General features: G+C 37.0%; 1 protein-coding gene across 1 annotated transcript in view; it reads left to right on the top strand.

Annotated features, from left to right (window-relative positions):
- Positions 1–3,180: 3,180 nt before the first annotated feature.
- The window catches only part of LOC135210873 (UNC93-like protein), a 61,114-nt gene continuing 58,294 nt past the window's right edge, over positions 3,181–6,000 (top strand). Inside the window, exon 1 of the mRNA XM_064243785.1 lies at positions 3,181–3,314. The gene's annotated coding sequence lies outside the window, so the exon portion shown is untranslated. The remainder of the gene's footprint in view (positions 3,315–6,000) is intronic.

The following is a 6,000-nucleotide window of genomic DNA, read 5'->3' as shown; positions in this document are numbered from 1 at the left end:
ATGGCAGAAGCTCTGTCGAAATTTTACCGATCTGTCTTAATTTTTTCTAAGTATCTGTTTAAATCGTACCATAACCGCTATTTAAATCTCTGTCTGGTCTTTTCACAAAGGCTTTAGCCCAATCGTCCAACTATATCTCCGTCTGGAATTGCTTGTTTAATAGCTGAACCCTTGTCCCGACCTGTATCTATACCTTCATCAAGATACCTGTATAACCTGTATTTAAATCTCTGAATAAACCAATTTAAGACTCCATATCCACCGCCTAAGAAACATTTCTTCAAACTTTTTCATCTACACATCCTTTGTCTAAACCTTAAAATAAACGTCTTCCTAAATATTCGTTTAAACCTGTTGAAAATAAAATATCGGTGTAAACTGTTTAAATCTTTACCTACTTCTGTTTAGGATGTCCCGATGCCAGAGGTTTTTGGTAAGTGACTTAATCTATCTGAATCTCCAACTGAAATTCTTTTTTAATGTCTGACCATAATTCTGGGAATCTCTGTCTAAACTTGCACGTAACTCTACGTCATCTATGTTTACAATCTGATCGTAGTCAGAACGTCCGGCTAAATTATTTGTTTAGACTTGAGCTTGATGCTTTGTTGAAACTTACATCGTATACATTTAATGGCACCTTTGGCTAGGATCGATAAAATCCTTTACAAAGCAGGCCTGTACCGAGGGGTGTGCGGGGTGGGGAGGTCGAAGGAACCCCCCTCCAAATTTCTGGAAGTCCATACTTTCAAGTATTTCATCTTGTATATAGCTATATATGCAATGACATTATAACTAAGTCTTTCGCAGCATCTATCTAGATTTCTACCAGACCTTTACACAGACCTTTGAAGGGGATCTATCCCAGCTTCTGTTTTTGTCTCTATCCAGTTTTCTGTCCAGGCCTTTTCTACAATTTTTCTTAACCTACACCAGAATCTCCGTCAGGAAGTCAATGCCATAGTTTTCCCAAACCTTTTCTGGTCGTTACCCACTTATCATTCAGGATAGTTGTCCATGGCCCACCGCCAATCATAACCCATGCATGTTTATATAAAACCCATGGTTTTAGACATACATATCCTCAGATTATGGCCCCCCCTGAATTCTGCTACATGGACCCCCAGTTTGGGTACCACTGATGCTATGCCAACCGCAGTTATCTGGGAAATTAAAAGAAAGTATATGTGATCGCATCTTTTAAACTATATACAAAACTTTCAGAACCACTCTCTTAACCTTGACTCGTATTTGAACTTCTTTATAAACCTCTTATATATATATATATATATATATATATATATATATATATATATATATATATATATATATATATAAACATCATAACATCAGTGTAAACCTATTCCCTTTATTTCAGCTTTATCCATCGTCTAGATTCCTATAACAATTTATAAATTTATGAATGTATGATGGTGTACCAGTAAAACGCCAGCTCACAATGAGATTCACGTCGGTCACTATTAAAACTAAAACCAGAAGAAGGACTCTTATAAAAAGTCACTAAAAAAAAAAGGAGACCGGATGTACCGTCGAAGCTCTAAAGACATGTTTGGAACTTGTTTACCTCGTCTTTTGCCGGTTTCCTATTGCACTGCTCTGTGATCCAAGGTCTAGGCTCTGACCTTGCAGTTCGTTGGGTCAACTTTTAGTTTTATTAAAAAAAAAAGAAGAAGAAGATATGGGAAGAACATCCACTTCTCTCTAAGAAAGTATTTTTTCACGGGTCATTTTATAAGCGATTTGAGTTGATAGAGTGGGCTGCATTTTATTGCAATAGGAAATAAGTTTCTCTAGACGCACACACACACACATATATAAACATACAGGGAACCCTATGGTCTAGTGGTCATGATACTTCCCTCGTAAGGCTGAGGAACGAAGTTTGATTCCTAAAGAAAACGGAGCAATTAAGAGCGTTGCCATAAATCCGCTGTTAACCCTAGTAATGAATTACGTACTTGGTAGTCAGTCAACTGAGGTGATCTGTATATATATAAGAACACACACAATATAATATATATATATATATATATATATATATATATATGTGTGTGTGTGTGTGTGTGTGTGTGTGTGTGTGTGTGTGTGCACGTTGTTACAGGCAGCCCAGCGTCACATACTGAAGGAAGTACGAAAGAAAAATGGAAGGCAGAGTGTCATAACCCGGAAGAAAACATTCTTCACGCTTGTTTAGAGAATGAAGGTTATAGGACTTGGGAAAACAGAAAACTAAGGGAGAATTCCACGGTTTGTCAATAGTTAAGGTTCGTTGACTGATAATACGTAGTATATATCTCCAGCAGACTTATATCATGGCTCGAATGATGTTCTATTAGTTTTGAACCCGGTTTTATGGGATATTTCTATCGCTCCTTCCCGTATATCATTATTATCTTTGTTATTATTGTTCATGAAAAATGGTAGAATATTGATTTAAACTTCAATAAAAAATAAAAACTTCCCCGTATTTCTCCTACAATAAGAGCTTTCTGAATTACCGAAGCATTATTCTTTTGCTGTCTCTCTAGTGAATGATAGGCATAACCGACTGGCTAAAAATCTATAATATAATGATAATAATTTTGACCTAGACCTAGTGATATAGATCGCAACCTTACGAAACGGATGTCTTTCGTGGTCGGACAGGTGACGAGTCCGCAATTTTTACTTGCCCCAAAGATCTACCGAAACCGATAATTTCCCATCTCTGTCTTCGAGCGAGTTTCACATCCTTACTTCCAGCGCTTTAAAAAAATTCTTAAATCAGGAATAGGTAAATGTTTAAGCACTAGATATTAATTATAAACTGACAGATATTTGTTTCAAGGACGCAGTGAGAATCACTACCATCACCCGGTTATTCCAGCGTAAGAATTTCATGATGGGGCGTTTTTTTTTATTGAAATTCAAAGCTAGCAACTCATCCCAGCGTCATCTCTAGCTGACAGCCAGTATTACCAGAACAACATTAAACTCAGTTTGTCACGAGTCGTTTGATACATCATACGATACGTTTACAAGCATCTTTAACTATTTTCTAATTTGTTTTCAACTGAAATGATCTAAATAACAGCAACCTGCATTGTTGGTGTTTCTTGCATCCAGTTCTAGGATAGGGCTTGGATGGGATGTAGCTCCCCCGTCCCCTCCACCCACGTAGCCCAGCCCAGGAGAACAGAGCAGTGAAAGTGTATATCTAGGCGTTGAACTCACCTGCAACTCTCAGTAGGACTTCGGCGACGGTGCAATTGAGTCGCAGTCTTTTGGATTCCTTTCACAAGTTGCCAGCCATAGTAAGGATTTACATGTCCCGTTCGACCGCTTTCCTCTTTGTAGCATTTAGGCTGATGTGTCTGTGGAGATTAATCTGTTCATGTGGACTTTATATGTACGATGATGGAAATTGTGAACGTACATTAGATTTTTATGTGATTTTGTAAGGCATACAGCTGTAAATTAGATTTTTCGAGTAATATTATATATATAGAATATATATAATATAATAACTAATATAATATATAAATAATAGATTATAATAATAACTTTATGTTATCATCCTATATCTATGATATATATAATCATGTAGGAAGTAATTTAAAGTTAAAACTCTGACAGGTCTTGCAAGTGTGAACAAGACACTGACCATTTTATTTCGACTAATGTTTCTTAACATTTCGCGAGTATCTACTTTCGATCAATAATAATAATAATAATAATAATAATAATAATAATAATAATAATAATAATAATAATAATAATAATAATAAACAATCTTGTTAAACAATACACAAACTCTTTCGACATAGCGAAATAGTGGCACAAGATGTTTTTCTTATTATCAAAACAAGTATAAATAGTGATGTATCAAGATTCCTTGGAAAATATTGAAAATCCTACTCTGTTTACAGGTATATCTGTAATACAGATAAAGAGAGAAATTAGGATTTAAGAAATGGTATAGGAAGGTTCAAGAGAATTTCGAAGACAAGATTAAACGTTTGTTATCATCAAAAGTTAATGCTTTGGCATTTGCTTGGAAACGCAAATTTTACAATGAAATTTATCTGACATCTCTCTCCGTTGTTAACATAGTTTCCTTTCCTGGCTCTATTTGTCTCTATGTGGAATTTGATAATGCTCTATAGATTGTCCCCGTATGAGTGCATTACAGTCTACGAAATATTCTTCTGATTTTTATTTCAGTCTTAAAATCATTCCCTTCTCTTGTTCTGTTTTCTACTAAGTCCAGTTCGATAATGCTCTATGGAATGTTCCGTATGAGTGCCGTACATTCTATGAAAAATTCATATACTTTTTATTTCAGTTTTAACCTAACTGTTTTCATGGCTCTATTTTCCTCTACGTACAGTTTGGAAATCTCTATGTCTATGGTTTGTTCCGCGTGAGCTGAACGTTCAATGAAAAATTCATGTATTTTTCATTTCAGTTTTAGCCTTAATTTCGTGGCTGTATTTCACTCGACGTTCAGTTCGATAATGCCCTATGGATTGTTCCGTTTGAGTGCTGTACATTCTATGGAATGGTCATGTAATTATATTTCAGTTTTAACATAATTCCTTTTATGGCTCTGTTTTCCACTATGTCCAGCTCGATAATGCCCTACGGATTGTTAGTGCCGTGCTTACTGAAGGACAAGAGAGAGAGAGAGAGAAGAGAGAGAGAGAGAGAGAGAGAGAGAGAGAGAGAGATGAGTCTATCCGTCGAAAATGAAACACCTTTCAGAAAACTGAAATCTGGTCTCACCTTGGCCATAAAACCCGCTCCCCCGTCCCCACCACCGCCTGCAAGATGTGCGGACCATCTCTCCTGCTTCACCAGTCCTTCTGCAGATCTGGTTCCAACCACAGTTGAGTCCAGCAAAGTTACACAACAAGTCGTTTATCAGGGAAGCCTTGCATAATGAAAAATGCCACTGGGCGATTACGGCTAATTTTTGTTCGTTTCACTTTTAGAGTAGTTTCAGAGGGTATTATAGGTTTTCTTGTCCCGTCGTTTTTTGCCTTTTCATGGGAATGGGGAATATGATCATTAGTGGGTGCCGTCAGTTAATTATTAAAAAAATAAATACTCAGCGATCCCATTGGTGTTATAATTGTGTCCGTCAAGAAACTTTAGAAGAGAGCGATGCCATGAGCCAAAAAAATAATTTTTTTTTGGAGAGAGAGAGAGAGAGAGAGAGAGAGAGAGAGAGAGAGAGAGAGAGAGAGAGAGAGCTCTAAGAAACGCAACCTCTTCTTCATAACTACGGGCTGCTCTATGAGCAAGAGCCCGTTCTGATATAAGGCCAGCTTAATCTAAAACAACAACATTCTTCATCTACATTAACCAAGGTCTTCAAGAGTTAACTGAAATGAACACTTCTGTACACAACTGACTACCATAGATACTATGGACACTGCGATATATGATAAATCGTGTTCACTTACAGTTTCTACTATCATTCAGCTTGGCTGCACAATCACAGCAAGCAACCGCAGGACAGGGCATAACGCCTAGTTAAAAAAAAAAAAAAAGTTGGGGGGCAGTGGGGATTACCATTAAGAAAAACCAGGAAGTTAAATGTAAATCTAAATAACAAATATCATACAAATCGACATCTTCAAAAATTTGCCACCTCACACGGCTACTGAAATCCAATGTGCCTTTTGCATATTTGATTTAATGTCCAAATCCTCTTCCTCTTCAAAGGTATATTTAGAATCAAGTAACCTTGCTTTTTTTTCTTATTTATTAAGGAAGTCATCCGTTGACCTCAAGCGTTTGACCCAGTGGCTGGATGTTTCTCCTCCAGGAGAGATCTTGAGGCGTTTCCATCACTCAAAAAGACCTTGAATTCCCACTCTTGCTCCGAGGCCAATTCCCTCCCACACCCGTCTACGTCCCCAACACGAGACACATCCACCCCTTCACCACCTAAACAATGTGTCTTTGTGATATTTGTGACAGGAAATTCTCCGT

The sequence above is a fragment of the Macrobrachium nipponense genome, chromosome 4 (assembly GCF_015104395.2).
Source record: "Macrobrachium nipponense isolate FS-2020 chromosome 4, ASM1510439v2, whole genome shotgun sequence".
NCBI lineage: Eukaryota > Metazoa > Arthropoda > Malacostraca > Decapoda > Palaemonidae > Macrobrachium > Macrobrachium nipponense.
The sequence above is the reverse complement of the archived record's forward strand: the minus strand, read 5'-3'. Positions and strand labels throughout refer to the sequence as shown.